At 38.6% G+C, this 18,350-nt stretch overlaps 1 long non-coding RNA gene across 1 annotated transcript in view; it reads right to left on the bottom strand.

Annotated features, from left to right (window-relative positions):
* LOC138432823 (uncharacterized) overlaps nt 1–18,350 on the bottom strand; it is a 92,108-nt gene that overhangs the window by 15,941 nt on the left and 57,817 nt on the right. Inside the window, exon 2 of the long non-coding RNA XR_011254000.1 lies at nt 11,014–11,110. This is a non-coding gene — a long non-coding RNA (uncharacterized lncRNA). The remainder of the gene's footprint in view (nt 1–11,013; nt 11,111–18,350) is intronic.

Below are 18,350 nucleotides of genomic sequence, written 5' to 3'. Positions count from 1 at the left end.
GGTCCAGGATTGAAAGACTCATGAAACACACTTGAACCTCACCCACAGTCTGATGTAGAACTGCTTCAACTAACCCATAAACTCAAAATCAAGAAATAGAAAATATGTTTCTTGACATATTAGTGTGTTCCTTTAGTTGCGTTATTAGAGCAAAAACGAATATAAATGTTGATTTAATTCCTCCTTTTCTTTTGTGAAGGAATGAAAAGCAAGCATACTAAAGATACCAGTATAGAAAGACAGAGAAAAACCTGGGTGTTTGATAACGTTGTTGAAATGTTGCAGGGAATGTGGTATTTGCCATTTGAGAGGTCTTGTTACACAGAAAAATAGGAAGACTTGATTTCTTATGCCATTATTAAGAAATTCTCTTTTACTCTTCTATTACGTGCAAATAAATCACCAACTTCTGTTACTGGCAACCAAATCACCCAAATAATGTTATACATTTCTAACAATACATTAAGAAATACAGACCACATGCACACAGAAATTTTTGACTAAAGTAACATACTACATAAATTGTATTATATTTCATTTAAAAGTGCAAAATTATATTCCTATTACCATGGTAACTATATACTGTAAGACCAACATCTTTCATTTTTTTTAAGTAGCTGCCTAGTATTATATGCATGAATATTCTATACCTTTGTATTGAATTAGTAATATAGAAAATCAACCTCAGTGAATAAACTGAAAATAAGTTTTTAAATGTATAAAAAGATTTTAAAAGTTAAGAAAAAATTAAATGACATGGAAATTAAACCCATAAATCACATATCCACCTAAAGGAGTCACCAAGGGATAGAACAGGAAAAATAAGGAGAAGGAAACACTCAAAAAAATAATAGAGAAAAACTTTAATAGGTATAACAATAAAGAAACACATCCTATAATAATAAAGAAACACTGAAACACTACCCACTCAGTGCTAAGTTAAATGACCCTAAAGGCAGGTATGCCTTTTGAGTATGTATGTGTGCACATACCTGTGTATGTATACATATAACATTTTAAAAGATACTTTTATCAACATATCAATATGTACATATAATGATAAATTTTAAGCTTGATTAATTTTTACAAAGTGAGTACAGCCATTTAACTTTCTGTCAAGCCAGGAAATAGCATTTAACCTGCAACTGTTACCCCATTGACGTTTCATGTTCACTCTCAGTTATCAGTCCTCTTTTCTTTTCCAAAGGCAACTGTTAATCTGATTTCTTACACAAAAGATTAATTTTGCCTGGATACTGAACTTTATATAAATGAAATTATCTATCTATCCATGTAGGTATGTGTGTGTATATATATATAATATATTATGTACATCAAGGTGTCTATATATTATATGTATTATATATAATATATCATATACATATATATTATATATATACATCAAGGTGTGTCTATATTTATATTATAAAATATAATATAAATACAAAATATAAATTATATATTAAATATATTTTTAAACATATATTTTATATATTTTTATATATAGAAATATATATTATATATACAATATATATTTAAAATATATTGTATATATAATATAAATATAAAATATATTATAAAATATAATATATAGACACACCTTGATGTATATATATAATATATATACATGTATATGATGTATTATATATAATATAATATATAGACACACATTGATGTGTATAATATAATATATATACACACACACATACATATATACATCAAGGTGTATCTATATTTATGTTATATATAAATAATTTATAATATAATAATTTACATATAATATAAATATATATATTTATATAATATAAATATATAATATATTTATAATATATTATATATTATATCATGTTAATAATATATAATATAAATATAGACACACCTTGATGTATATAACCTTGATGTGTGTGTGTGTGTGTGTGTGTATATATATATATATATACACACACCTGAAGATGGTATGGCAACTCACTCCAGTATTCTTGCCTTGAGAATTTCATGGATAGAGAAGCCTGGCAGGCTATATAGTCCGTGGGGTCACAAACAGCTGGACGTGACTGAAGTGACTTAGCATGCATGCATACATCTATTTTTTTCTTTCAGATATCTTCACTTAGTAGATTATTTTTGATATTCATCTATGCTGTTTTACATAACAGTAGTGCATATTTATTCATTATTCTGTAGTATTCCATGTGCAATCCAACAATTTATTGTTTTTCTTTCTAATGGCTATTTGTATTGCTTTCAGTTTTTGGTTATTATAAACATTATGCTTTAAATATTCCAATCTATTTTTATGTGACAGTATGAATGGATTCCCAGCTAAACAGCAGAAACTCTGTCTTTATCTCTGGGGAAGCTGGATATCTGGATTTTCAACTCTTGGCCAAGATAACAGCAATGAGATTTAAAATGTGCAATTTAAAGTCAATAAGCATCTTCTAGTGACCTTCAGGGTGAGGTATTTTTGTTTATTTGCTTTTGGTTTGGCTTCACTGTTGGTTTCTAATTAGTCTAATTGGTGTGACAACCTACCTTGATTACACAGTCAAGGGGTTATAAAAGGCTGGCTCAATGTTTCTCCTGTGAGTTTTCCAGAAAGCAGGATTCCTAGGACAGATCTCGGTGGTTCAAGCTGGAGACAGAGTGTAATCTGTGCGAGTGAATATTGACAGCCCTGTAAAGCTCGCTTGCAGGATGTGTTTCAGGCCCTCAGTATATACATCCTTTGCATTTAAATGAACACCTTATATGAGTAGGTTCTGTGGAATGTGATGGTTCCTAATGTACACATATACTGAGTTTTAGAAGATAAAGATTAGGTTTCCAAATGTTGTGCTAGCTTATGCACCTATCAATGTGTTAATGTTCCAGTTTCTCCACATTCTTGTTATTACTCGGTATAGTCTCTTTCTCGCTGTCTCTGTCTCTCTCCCTTTTTCATTATCCAGTTGTAAGGTAAGGTAAGGCTTCCCTGGTGGCTCAGAGGTTAAAGCGTCTGCCTCCAATGCGGGAGACCCGGGTTCGATGCCTGGGTCGGGAAGATCCCCTGCAGAAAGAAATGGTAATCCACTCCAGTATTCTTGCTTGGAGAATCCCATGGACGGAGGACCCTGGTAGGCTACACTCGACGGGATTGCAAAGAGACGGACACGACTGAGTGACTTGACCATCACCACCAAGGTAAGATAAGGTAAGTCGCTCAGTCATGTCCGACTTTTTGTGACCCCACGGACTGTAACCTACCAGGCTCCTCCTTCCATGGGATTCTCCAGGCAAGAGTACTGGAGTGGGTTGCCATTTCCTTCTCCAGGGGATCTTCCTGACTCAGGGCTCGAACCCGGGTCTCCCACATTCCAGGGAAATACTCTGACCTCTGAGCCACCAAGGAAGCCCCATCACCCGAATCCCGCACTCACGGAGGCCGCCGCGGCTTCCCAGAATCTGATGCAATCACCACCCCGGAAATCCCCTATCCAGTTGTAGCTCTTTACAATTTTTTTAATTTAGAAATAATTTCAAACCTAGACAAAAGTAGAAAGTAAAATACAAGGAAACTTTTCTTCAGCCATTTGACAGCACACTGCTGACCTGAAGCATAATACCCCTAAACATTTACTTTGGGGTATATGTCTTATAGGATAGGGAAGCCTGGTGTGCTGCAGTCCATAGGGTCACAAAGAGTTGGACACAACTTAGTAACTGAACAACAAAAACAATATTTCTTACAAAAAAGATTTCTCCTATGCACAACGAATTATCAGCATTGGCTGTATTGTCACTGCTGCTGCTGCTGCTGCTAAGTCGCTTCAGTCGTGTCTGACTCTGTGCGACCCCATAGATGGCAGCCCACCAGGCTCCCTCGTCCCTGGGATTCTCCAGGCAAGAACACTGGAGTGGGTTGCCATTTCCTTCTCCTGTATTGTCACTAATACCCCGCTATTACCTAATCCTCAGTCCCTGGCATGCTACACTAAGTTACCCCTGTATACAGGGACTTCCCTGGTGGCTCATTGGTGAAGAATCCACCTGCCAATGCAGGAGATGTGGGTTCTTTTTTTTTTTTTTTTAGTTTTTTATTTTTTAAATTTTAAAATCTTTAATTCTTACATGCATTCCCAAACATGAACCCCCCTCCCACCTCCCTCCCCATAACATCTTTCTGGGTCATCCCCATGCACCAGCCCCAAGCATGCTGCATCCTGCGTCAGACATAGACTGGCGATTCAATTCACATGATAGTATACATGTTAGAATGTCATTCTCCCAAATCATCCCACCCTCTCCCTCTCCCTCTGAGTCCAAAAGTCCGTTATACACATCTGTGTCTCTTTCCCTGTCTTGCATACAGGGTCGTCATTGCCATCTTCCTAAATTCCATATATATGTGTTAGTATACTGTATTGGTGTTTTTCTTTCTGGCTTACTTCACTCTGTATAATCGGCTCCAGTTTCATCCATCTCATCAGAACTGATTCAAATGAATTCTTTTTAACCGCTGAGTAATACTCCATTGTGTATATGTACCACAGCTTTCTTATCCATTCATCTGCTGATGGACATCTAGGTTGTTTCCATGTCCTGGCTATTATAAACAGTTCTATCCCTGAGGTGGGAAGATCCTCTGGAAAAGGAAATGGCAACCACTACTGCCTGGGAAATCCCATGGACAGAGGAGTCTGGTGGACTACAGTCAGGTCACAGGAAAACCGACACGACTTGGTGACTAAACAATGGATGGAACAATGAATGGAAACCCCTTTACACTCACCCTCCTGACTCTACTGTGACTCCACCATCCCTCAGGTGTCACACTCAGGCTCTGGTCTGTAGGTTGTAGTGTCCTGTTATAGTACTCTTTTCTTCCTTCCTGAGCTAACCTCATGTGGGTGCCTGCTCCAGCCTGCGCCAGCTTTGACACTCTCCACCAAGCCACACCTCTAGTAATGCCTTTTTCATCTTGCCAGATTCTAGCATCAGCATCCCTCGCTGGCTTGCCTCCACTTCTCCACTGACCCCTTCTTTCTCCCCTTCCTTGGCTCCAATAGCTGACATTAGGTATAGCCCTCCAATACAGATGCCCTCCTCACTCTGCTTGGACTCTGAAACCCCACACTGAACTTCTTCCACAGGGACAGTTTTTTATTCCCCTTTTTCTTCTGAATCTCCACTCTGTGCCACTGCCCTGAATGGGGCTCTTCTCTCAGTGGCCCCTTGAACAACAACAACAACAAAAACAAATGCTAGAAAATGCTTCTATCTGGATGGTCTCCTTCCCTGTTTGGACTGACACTGCATAGGGGGTCACCTACATGCACTGAAGCTAAGCCCTTACTTAGCTCTGGCTTCAACCCACACAGGCATCCTGCATATGTAGACACCATGCATTCCTTATTCTGTCCCACCTAATGATTTTAGGACTGAATTATACAAGAAAGGAAGAAAAAAAAAAAAGAAGGAAAGAGAAGGCAGTGGGGAAGAGGAAGAGGAAGAGAGTAAGTTCTTTTGGTTTTACTTTATGACTTCCTCATTAGTCATTGTTATGCCCAGTGTCCGAGTCCCCAAAACTGAGAGAATAAGACGTCCACAGCAATGCAAAAGCATAAAGGGGTTTATTGCTAGCTCAAGCTAGGGCTCAAGTCTCATCCAGCACAGTGGAGTCTTGATGAGAGCCCCAAGCTCTGAATCACAGCTGCTTATATACAGGTGATCTTTTGTCTCAGCAATAGTGTAGTTGGTATGTGGTGATTGACTCAACCTTGGGTCATCGTGGTGATTGACTTAACCTTGGCGTCATCGGGGGGGAGGGACCTTGGTGTCATCAGGGAACCTGGTGTTATCGGGGACCTTGGTGGGGCTTCTTAGAATTATGACTCATGCTTACAAGAACCTGAGGCCTAGGCCTAGTGTGGCCCTTCGAGCCTGTCATGGCTCAGGTCAGGTCAAGCACATACCCTGAGTTTATTGACCAGCTGGTATCCCATTCAGTGCTGCTGCTAAGTCACTTCAGTTGTGTCCAACTCTGTGCAACTTCATAGATGGCAACCCACCAGGCTCCCCCGTCCCTGGAATCTCCAGGCAAGAACACCGGAGTGGGTTGCCATTTCCTTCTCCAGTGCATGAAAGTGAAAAGTGAAAGTGAACCCCATGGACTGCAGCCCACCAGGCTCCTCCGTCCATGGAATTTTCCAGGCAAGAGTACTGGAGTGGGGTGCCATTGTCTTCTCCACCCATTCAGTGCAGTGCCTGTTAAAGGCCTCTTGCCCAACTGTCAAACATTTTTTTAATTGATCTGTAGGAATTCTTTATATATTCTGGATATGAGACTTTCATAGTTACATGTATTGTATATATCTTCTTCCAATATGTGACTTGGCCTTTCAGGCACCTGCTGCTACCGCTGAGTCACTTCAGTCGTGTCCGACTCTGTGTGACCCCAGAGACAGCAGCCCACCAGGCTCCCCCGTCCCTGGGATTCTCCAGGCAAGAACACTGGAGTGGGTTGCCATTTCCTTCTCCATCAGGCACCTGACTGAAGATATTTTTGAAAAGAGGCACTGAATTTTAATGTAGTCCAAATTATAACTTTACATTTGCTGTGTAATAGTGCTTTCCTTTGTTGTTTTTATTTGTTTTGTTTTAAAAATCTTATATCAACATCACAAGGATATTCTCACATATTACATTCTAAAATACTATTTCCCATTTCATATTTCGATCTAGAATTCACCACAAATGAACTATCGCATATGAGACACCAGTCAATTTTCTTTTTTTTTCCGCATACAATTATTTCACCCAATGCCTTTTAATAAACATACCTTCATTCTCCACTGCTTTACAATGTCATCTTTGTTATAAATCACATATCTATGTTTGTGTTGATTTCTTTCTGTCTCTTAATTCTGTTCCTTTGGATATTTTCCTATTGTCTAATACCACATCACATTTATCTCTGGAGCTTTTTATGAGGGAAGGAGGGAACTTTAATTTTGAACTAACTTTAGACTTATGGAAAAATTGTGGGAAATTCCATATACCCTAAAGTTTCTGTATACCCCACACTAAGCTTTCCTGAATGTTTTTCTTTTTCTTTTTAATCTTATATAACCATAGAATAATCATCAAAACTAGGAAACCAGCACTGGTAAAATATTATTGATCTTAATTTCATGTGTTTCTCCAGACATAGAGAACAGACTTACGGATGTGGGATGTGGGGTAGGGATGGGAGGATGGGAGGAGGGAGAGGGTGAGATGTATGGAGAGAGTAAAATGGAGATTTACAATGCCAAAAAAAGATAGCCAATGGGAATTTGCTGTATGACTCAGGGAACTCAAACAGGGGCTCTGTGACAATCTAGAAAGGGAGTGGGTGGGGGTGGGTGGGAGAGAGGTTGGGGAGGGAGGCAACATGGGTGTGCTTATGGCTGATTCTTGTTGATGTATGACAGAAAACCACAAAATTGTATAATTAACCTTCAACAAAAAATAAATAAATAAAATGGAAATAAATTTCATGTTTTTCTAATAACATCCTTTCTATATTCCAGGATTCCACAGAGGACCCCACTTTGCAATTAGTTGTCATGTCTTCTTAGTCTCCTCTAACCTATGACCTCCTTCATCTTTCTTCATTTTTTAGAATCTTGCCAACTTGAAGAGTCCTAGTTAGTTGTTTTGTAGGCTGTGCCTCAGATTTTGGTTTGTCTAATGTTTCCTCATGATTGGATTGAGGATATGAATTTTGAGCAAGAATAACCAGAAGTGATGTTCCTTTCTCAGTACTTCATAGTAGGTTTAAAGTGATAGTGATGGTTTGTCTTTTTATTGACGGCATCTACCTTCATCACTTCCTTGGCTAAGGATGTATCTGCTAGATTTCTCTATGTCTAAAGAGGCTATCTTCCCCATTAATATATTGAGATACTTTGATATGGTGCAAATGTCCTTTTACCTCAAACTTTTCCCACTAATTTGTGCATTCATTGGTGGATCTTATCACTAATGATTATTTTGTACAGGTTGCCTAATGGGGATTTTTCCATCTTCTTCTTTCTCTCTACATATATTTAGAATTTTTTTTAAGCAATAGCTGTCTTACTACTCTTTCCTTTTATGTATTCAATTATGTATATGAGTAGAGACTCAAATATTTATTCTATTCTATGGAACAAAATCCAATAATATCATTATTTATTGTATTGCTCAAATTGCTTGAGCTTTAGCCTTTAGGTGCCCCTTCAGGGTGTCTGCTATGTTCTTTCAACAAGTACCCATCTTTTTCTTGTATTTTTTATTTACTTATCTTTAGAGCTTCCGTATTTTCTAGGACCATGAGATGTTCTGGGCTCATCTTATGTTTTCCCTACCTGGTCCAGGAATTACCATTTTTCAAATAAGGACTGATACCCTTCATTGAAAAATGGTGTTTAGATACCAAGGTCTACTGCTAGATGTTCTACTGAAATGCCATCACTTTTAGTTCTCTCACTGGTAATATCTACATACATACACTTTCCAAGGCACACTGTAAGGCTAAAATGATGAAACTTTCTTTGCAGAGGAGCTGACCATCTCCTCACACTCTCCTCCTTGAAATCCTAACAGGATTTCAGGCCCAATAAAAGATCCAATTTTTACAATGTAAATTTGGGGACCTTCTCATACTTGGAACTATAAATATATGCCTCCAAAATTAACTTAGGAAACTTTTACAAGGAGACCATCATCGGGTGTGGTCCCTTCTTTCTTGAGGAGATAAGTTATTCTTGCTTCTTCTTTGTTAAATAAATTATGTGTAACTTTGTCCAGACTTTTTAGTCACTTTTTCGGCTACCTTACATTCATGGAAATCTGATAATGCTTTCTTAGTAACATGTTCTCTCTTTTATACTGGTTCAGAGGGGTCTTTTGTTGGCAGAACTGTTTATCTCCTTCAAACACACATACATACACCTGTGTTTCTGAATCTTTGCTTTAAAGAGATGGACAATGACTCTAGAAAGCTAAACACTGGCGGAAAGGCACTAGGAAAAGAAGAATACAGAAGAAAACAGATTTATAGATTTGGTGGCAAAAATGGAGGAGTTTTTCACGTGAGGCACCAATTATTTCTAAAAAGTAGAAAATAAATCATTCATAGAAAGTAACAATAAAACTGGAAGAAGTGAAGGTTTACAAAATTATAATAGTTATACATAATGTGAAATAGAGTTTACTTTTAAAACACAGAGTATGCATGGTTGGTGAGCAGTCTTTTGAATGAGTTCACATTGATAACACAACATAACCTATTTTTACATAACAAATCACCCCAAAGCAGGCTGTGCTCTGATGCTTGGCAGCTCCCTCCTATACACCGTAGCCCACAGTTCACTGCTCTGGCTGCACCTTACATTCACCCAGGCATCTTTGAAGGAATGCCAATAGCTGGGCCCCACTGCCAGAGATTCTGCTGTATGGTCAGTCCCCTACATACGAACGAGTTCCATTCCAAGAGTGCACGTAAGTCTAATTTGTTCATAACTCCAACAAAATTAGCCTTGGTACACAATTAACACAATCGGCAACACAGTAATAGGTTTATAATACTTTTCACACAAATAAAACATACCAAAAAAAAAACCTCAAAAAAAAAAATGAAGAAAGCAGTTTTAATCTTACATTAGAGTACCTTGAAAAAGTATAGTAGTGCAGTACAACTGGCCTACAGGGGTGGCATTGAGTGAACAGGAAAGAAGAGTTCCTGGCTGGAAGAGGGAAAGGAGGTAGGAGATGGTAGAACTGAAAGGTTGTCAGCAATAGGAAATGGAGGACAAGCTGCAGTTTCACTCATGCCTAACCTTGATGGAACTCACATTTACATCTTTGAAATTTCACAATTTGAACAGCTGTATGTAGGAGACTTAGTATAATTGTCCTGGAGTATGATATTAATCTCCAGAGTTTCAAAGCTCCCTAAGTGATTCTAAAGCACTCTGAAGTTTCCCAATAACAATGTCCTCTCATTTTTCTCCAGCAGGGACTATAGCTATTCATCACCTTTGAAAGTTTTTGAAAGGCAACATCCCTGCATATTGGTTTGTAGAATCAGGACAAAAAGTTATATGACTACACAGCTCTCAGGGTCCAGAAGCTTCTAAGGGATACCTGGCAGATACAGACTTGCAGGATGAAGAAATTTATTCTTTTTCTCATTCACTCAGTAGATAGTAACAGTCTGCTGTATGTTAGGCCAAGGGAGGAAAAAAGAAGTTACAAGACAGTATAACCAGTACAATGGTTTAGTGACCATAAGAGTACACCGTAGACACATCTAGACAAACTAGAGAGTAGGAGGAGAAAGGGATGAGGAAGCACTATAGGCAGTAAAGAACCCAAGGTTCCAAACTGGCTTCCTGAGTCCAGACTTCTTGAATTGTAGAATGTTAGTGATCCTAGTCTAATCACCCACTTTTGCAGATTAAGAAACAGAAATCCAGCAGTCTTAGAGCTGAAGTGAGTTGTATAGGTCTCATAGCAAGTCAGTGGCAGTGCCAGGATTAAGTTAGAATCTAGCTCATTGGCTACAAGCCCAGTGATACTCCTCCAATAAGTGTGGTTCTAGGATCCCGTGAGCACAGGAGAAGGTAAGGCCGCAACAGAGCTACTGGCGGCCATTGAGGCCTGAACCTGCATCGTGTATCCCAGGCACATGGTACAGCTTTGGAAAAGTACAGGAGAAGGAACAAGAGTAAATAAGATTAGAAAAGGAGGACTTTGGAACTCGTGTCAGAGACAAGCAGAGAGGTATTTGGGGGCACAGCAGGCAATGAAGACCCAAGATGGTAGATGAGGGCACACCTAGATAAATTCACAACAGGTCTTAAAAATAAAATCCAGTTCATACGGAGTCAAGTGAAGAGAGCACTTCTCAATTTTCTGTATTTACATTTGCTTAAAAACTGACCATATCAGGCAAAAACATCATCTAATGGGGCCATTCTAGAGTTTCTAGTTCTTTTTACTTACCGACCACAGAGGGCTAACACAGAGGAACTCTCTCCATTCAGTTAGTTAGCTTTGGATTCCCCAGCTTCCATATCTGTAATTATAACTCAGGAAACTTCTTTAGTTGGACAAAGATGAAGAAACATTAAAACAGAAAACAGTTCCCAAGTGTCCACTAGTTCACCCAGTAAGTAATTTCTTCACTACACACCAGGGGTCAGTATTGGCTTATTAATTTACATGAACTATTAATTTTTATTTTCTCAGTTTAATAGCAATGGGAAACAAAGTATTAATGATCATTGTTAAGTTGGAACTTTGGTATTAAAAAAAGTCCTTTAAGCAAGCATCATCTGGGTGAATATGCACAGATCATGAATGACTTAAGAAAAAGAAAAAAGGGACAAGAGAAAGCCATGCAAGGAAAGTGGCCTTTATTCTTTAGGAAAGCATTCATAACTCATTCCAGGCATATTAATTAAGAATCTTTCAATGATAGTTACCTTTATGTGTGAGAAATGTTCATAACTAATAATATTAACTTACATGTTTAAAAGCTATTGGAAAGATAACCACAGTGTCTAAACACTTAACAGTCTAGTGTTTAGGGCCCAGGAAGTAAGAATCTTATTTAACTTGACATATGTACTATTCATTCTACCCTTTGAATAATATATTGGTTTAAGATGCAAAAGTTATGGATAATTTGAACAAATAAGACAGGGGTCCAGTAGTATACTAATGATTGTGGTACTCAAAGAATTTAAAAGATTTAATGGAAAGAAGAAAAGATAGATCTGATAGTGGTCTACAGATATATTAAAGGCTTTCTACAGGAAGTGAAAATAGATTTGTGTTATGTTGCTTCAGTCAGCAAGGGGTGGAATGATAGAGATTACAACTCCACATGAGCTAAAATTTTTTAAAAACTATAGCTGTTCCAACACTTTTGCCCAGGGTGCCATAGGAGCAGTTCCAGCATGGTCTATCAGAATAAACTAGATGCTAAAATCTTTGCATTTTTAAGGCTATGTGAGTATATGATTGTATATGATTGCAATGCCAAAGAGTAAACATTCTTGCAGATTCCACAAATTCTAAGCCTCCTTCCAGGCATATATATTCTGCTATTACATGCCACCTGCTTTAAAACATCTCCCTTAATCCTCCAGAACACAGTAAATACTCCTCCAGGACACCATACTTATTTCTAATATTTTAAACATATATTGCTTTTTGTCATTTTTTGGAAGCTATTATACATTTCTATATTATTCAGCTTTAGGTTTCTATATCTTAGGTACAAAATAGGTTCCTCTGTGCAATTTTATCCTCTATAATACTTACTAGAATACAATAGAGTTGGTAGAATCTCAGATAATATTTGTGGAGTGAATAGATTTCTTTATCTACGAAGCAACAAATAAACACACCTACTTTCCCTGGCTCTCCCACTTTCCCTGCCTCTCCATGTGGTTTTGAGGGTCAAATGAGATAAAGTGTCTAAAAGCACTTTGAAAAGTATAAACTGTTATACAAATATAAGGCATTATTATTTCAGAGGGGGTTCTCTCAGTTAAAACTTTCCATGTCAGGTTGAACATAATGGCAATGGAGGAACAGTTTTTGAAAAATTCAATCTGAAAAGGAACTTGTCCCTTCTGGGTGCAAATTATAACACTCCTGCAAAAAACTGTTTGTGCATATTTTTTGTTTGTTTCTAAATAGCATAATGAGCTATGGTCTTCCAGGGAGAATGTTGCTCTGATAGAAGTAATTCACAATGTAGAAAATTGCCCTTGTGTACTTTCAGGAAGGAATTGCAAACAAATGAGCTGTTTTGTTTTCTCAAGCAAAGGGACTTCCCGGGCATGGGTGGCAGCTGTTCAAGTCCATCTGGTCAAGAATTCACTAAGATCATAATGTGAAAGCAGCTCAAATAGAGATTTGCACGACAGTCTGCAAACGTTCCTTTAGAGACAAAATCATTTCTCAGGCCAATAATCTGCATTTTTTAAAGTCTCTAAATATGGGTTTCTGGAATAATTCATAACAGCTTTAAGGGACAATTATGGTACACTGGGAAAGTCACCCACATTGCATGACCTACTTGTTCTGTTGGCTTGTGAGCATTTGTTTAGAATCAGCCTTCATTACATCAGAATTTTAAAAACAAATCTTAATTTTTTTTAAGGACAACTTTTCTAGACAAAATATTGTAATCAAACAAAGGATGTGGTTAAATTTTTGAAGACCCTTATTAACTCTGAGGAGAAGGCAATGGCAATCCACTCCAGTACTCTTGCCTGGAAAATCCCATGGACGGAGGAGCCTGGAAGGCTGCAGTCCATGGGATAGCTAAGAGTTGGACACGACTGAGTGACTTCACTTTCACTTTTCACTGTCATGCACTGGAAAAGGAAATGGCAACCCACTCTAGTGTTCTTGCCTGGAGAATCCCAGGGACGGGGGACCTGGTGGGCTGCTGTCTCTGGGGTCGCACAGAGTCGGACACGACTGAAGTGATATACCTATACCTATTAACTCTGAAATGATATTTTAAAACTTAAATAAGACATGTGTGCTCATAAACAAGGGGGAAGGAAAAATAATTAATTGAAAATTGATAAAAACTTATTAGGAAATATGCAAATGAGAAAGAGACAAATGACAGAAGTATGGCCTATAATATAACCTATTTTTTTATATAACCCCTTCAAATATTTCTAGCACTTTAACATGCATTTTCTTTTTTAAACATTTTATTGATGATAGTTGATTTACAATATATTAATTTCTACCATATAGCAAGTGAATCAGTTACATATGTGTATATTTTCATATTCTTTTCCATTATGGTTTACCATAGGATATTGAATATAGCACCTTGTGCTATACAGTAGGACCTTTTTTGTTTTACTTCTGGCCATGCCCCACAGCATGTGGGAATCTTAGTTCCCTGATGAGGGATCAAACTCATGCCTCTTGCATTGGAGAGGAAAAGCATAGAGTCTTAGCCGCTGGACAACTAAGGAAGTCCAGGGACCCTTTTCCTTATAAGATTATATGAAGAATGTTGTAACGTAGAGGGTATATGTTTTACAGATGAGCAAACAGATGCAAACGGGTTGAATTACCGATCTTTATTTCCACAGCTGAAGTACATACATACTCTGGGTTGTCCTTGATGTCTGGGGCCACTGCTTTAGTCCTAGTTGCTGCAGTTCTCCAGAGTACCTGACGCTGATCCCATTACCTCTGAGCCCTCTCCTCATCCCCACCGTCCTACCTTCTCTAAGCCAAAAACCTGTCTCTTTCCTTCAGAATCCTCATGAAACTTCAGGAACATAGATAGGCAGGGAGCTTATTTCCAGGCTTGTTTCAGAATTATCCTCCAGTGGACTAGGGCTGCTTTAGAACTGGGAAGAGGAGCCAAAGAGCATGGGAAAGTGGATATTAGTTCTAGAGTTTGAGTGAGAGGCACTGGGGCAATCTCATCTATCCCTAAGATGTCCTAAATTCCCTGATATATCCATCTCAAGCTCAAATATCAATCCATCAGCCAAAGGCCATGTCCTATCTTTGCAACTCAGATTACAGAATACCTCATAAATCCTTGGACAGGCACTCTTCACTCAGGGAATTCCAGGGATTTCTCACTTGTCTCCTCAATAAATTAGGAGGTACAGTATTAGGGACATCTGGCAGGCATTTCCACTGGAAACCCAAACTCAGCCCACTATTGCTTAGGGGTTAATGCTGACTTTTGAAAGTTATGGTAGGTTTATCATCAGGGTCTCTTACGGCCTGTTCCAATAAGCACTGCAATCAGATCGGGAAACTTTCACCCTTCAAGATACCCAGCTCCAGCTAGTCCAGAAGGGTGAAATGAAATAAGCTGAAGATCGAGTCAGATGCTTGTGGGGGAAACGTAGATTTGGTAGCAAAGTGACTGAATTTGCAATTCCCCATCCTATAGTCAATAGGGTTCAAGGTAGATCACCCATGGATTGAAGTCAGGTTCAGAGGTTATCTATTATGCTGCTGCTGCTAAGTCACGTCAGTCGTGTCCGACTCTGTGTGACCCCATAGACAGCAGCCCACCAGGCTCCTCTGTCCCTGGGATTATCCAGGCAAGAATACTGGAGTGGGTTGCCATTTCCTTCTCCAGTGCATGACAGTGAAAAGTGAAAGTGAAGTCGTTCAGTCGTGTCCGACTCTTAACGACCCCATGGACTGAAGCATACCAGGCTCCTCCATCCATGAGATTTCCCAGGCAAGAGTACTGGAGTGGGTTGCCATTGCCTTCTCTGTCTATTATAAAAGGCCTCTATTGACTTCTTAGGGCCAGAAGATGCATAATACTCATCTCTGGGAGGGGGAAGGTCTGGGCTTTCGAAGCAAGGGTGAATGTCTAGGTGTGACTCACAGTTCTCAGAAGGGACCCCTGGATCCAGGCCCAATGTGTTAACAAAAATCTGGCATATCACAGGATTTTGCTGCTGCCAAGTTGCTTCAGTCGTGTCCGACTCTGTGCGACCCCACAGACAACAGCCCACCAGGCTCCTCCATCCCTGCAATTCTCCAGGCAAGAACACTGGAGTGGGTTGCCGTTTCCTTCTCCAATGCATGCATTCATACTAAGTCGCTTCAATCGTGTGTGACTCTATGCGACCCTGCGGACAGGAGCCCACAAGGCTCCTCTGTCCACAGGATCCTCTAGGCAAGAATACTGGATTAGGTTGCCATTTTCTTCTCCTAGAGGATTTTGAGCAATATTAATAGAATGAATGTTTATGGAGGAACAACTGTCTGACCTATACCTTTGTAAGAAAGATACTTAGAACTGCTCAAACATATTTCAATTGTTCGCTTATTTATTCTGTCATCCAGAATGAGCTCTTCAAAAAGGAAACTATGTCTTGCTCATGTCCATCTCCCAGTGGCCAATATCATTCCAGGCATTCAATAAGCACTCGATGTTTTCAGAAGGACAAACCAGGTAAATCTAGTTACTTGTTGTCCTATATCTCAGGTGAAGAAGGGCCAGGATTTGGAAAAAGACTCAAACACTACATTGGATCTGGGTGAATGGCTCCCATAACAGATGTAAATGGAGACCAAAGCAGCATGTCCAATACAATAGCATGATAGCAGGTAATATTCCAGGTAAGTAAACATCAACAAAGGTTTACAAATGAAATGTTGGCCTATCCACACAGAGGAGTGGCTTATGAACAATTACAGGAAGCATAAGCAAATTGGAATAAGGGGTATCTGTCATTACAGAGTAGGGTCCAAGGCAAAGGTCTAGGATCCAGGACTGCATTTCCCCTTCCTGAGATGGGTGATGGCAGATGATGAAAGAGAGCCTTGGGAAGAGGGATAAAGCTGAAGCTTAGTCACCAAACTCGAATGTTTCGAGAACAGGGAAATAAGACAGTGTGAGACAGATCTGTTTAGCAAGACTAAGATATGACATTAGAGTAGAGGCCAAGAAAGCAGGATTGAACCACAGCTTCCAGACATGTAGGTAGCCATGTACATCTCCCAGCAACATTTCAGGGTTGGTGTGGAAAGTCAAGTGAAGTGAAGTGAAAATCTCTCAGTCTTGTCCAACTCTTTGCGATCCCATGGACCGTAGCCTGCCAGGTTCCTCTGTCCATGGAATTCTCCAGCCTAGAATACTTGAGTGTGTAGCCGTTCCTTTCTCCAGTGGATCTTCCCAACCCAGGGATCAAACTGGAGTCTCCTGCATTTCTGTGGAAAGTCGAGGCAGTGGTAAAACTGCAGAAGGGCTTTACATGGCCACAGCTCAGGTAAAATGAGCGACTAGAAACCAGGCCTGAGCCAACATTTGCAGTACTGGATTTGATTTGGGATGTTTGTTCTAACAAACACCAATTTAATTACCTGACATTTTCCAGGATGTTTACAAAACCTAATTTCCTTGGAAAGGATTTTTAAACATTAATTATATTATAGAAACTTATTTCACTGTGCACACTTTAGAAAAAGGTGTATTTATACAGAGTTAGAGCTTTCTCTACTAGAGAAAGCAGGAGGAAATGTCTTTACAAAGTGTCTACTCCAGCTACTCCTTACATATGTATTCTTAAAATAATTACTTGACATATTTATATGTACATCTTTAGTTTAATATCTTACCTAATTGCCCAACAAGCTAATTCAATGTTGCTGGTGATGCATTAAATGAACAAAAGATAAACTGGGTAATAGAGAATGCAGGGAGCCTAGTGGCCCATGAAATCATTGGATTTGCAAAGTGATTTTCTTCTGTGCTGTGCACTATCTGAGAATAAAATCTGTTGGCAAAGCACTTTAGTAGCATCCAATGGATTAGAATATACAAACATTAGGAATGCTGCACGGGGTCAAACCAATGTTCCATCCAGGCCAGACTATTACAGAAGTAACATAAGATGTTTTTTGGAGATCAATGCTTTCTGGTGCAATACCGGTTTATAATGATAGAAGTATTTAATATATCTTCCTAAAATCCCTTTGTGAACCAACATGTAACCAGTTTACCATTTTATACATACACCTGAATTTTATTTCTATTTTTCCCCTTCATGTTATAAGTTTCATTCCCCTTTTTCTACTTCCAGACTTCTAGACATTTCCACTGTTTCCTATAAATACAAATTCTTACTGGTATTTCAAACTGTCCCCATCCCACTTTACTCTGCAGCAATAGTTCTCAATATATGGTTCCCAGAGCAGCAGAACTAGCTGGAAAATTATTAGAAATGAAGATTTTCAGCCCCCACTCTGGACCCCAGAAAATTGGGGCTGGGGCCCTGGAACCTGCATTTTATCAAGCCCTCCAGGTGAGTCTGCGGTATGCTTACAGGTAAGAGCTACTACTATACAGCTAATTTATTCATCCATGTTCTGGCAAAAATATATGCATTTACTCTTTATGTGTACCTTAGTAACTTTTGATCTTTCAGTTGTCAACAAAAACATTTAGAACTTCTTACATTGATATACAAAATGAAGTGAGTGGAGAAGACAATATTGTTAGTAGACAAATATAAAGCAGTTAGAGTCATTAAGTTCAGGGGAAAGCAGGCATTACACCTTAAGAACACAATAAGCATCACATTTGAAAAACATACCCACAAAATTGATGATATATAATGAAGATCCTTAATCACAAAGACAGGACATTCAGTATATTATAGTATATAATATAGTATAAAATATAGTATCATTATATAAAGTCACATTCATTATATCCAAATTCCTTTGATCAAAGAATAAATTATTAAATCATTTTGGAGATATTTTCATAAAAATGAAAATCATAAATGTGTTACCAAAATAATGAA

The sequence above is a fragment of the Ovis canadensis genome, chromosome 2, assembly GCF_042477335.2.
Source record: "Ovis canadensis isolate MfBH-ARS-UI-01 breed Bighorn chromosome 2, ARS-UI_OviCan_v2, whole genome shotgun sequence".
Lineage (NCBI taxonomy): Eukaryota > Metazoa > Chordata > Mammalia > Artiodactyla > Bovidae > Ovis > Ovis canadensis.
This window is presented reverse-complemented; position numbering and strand designations above follow the sequence as displayed.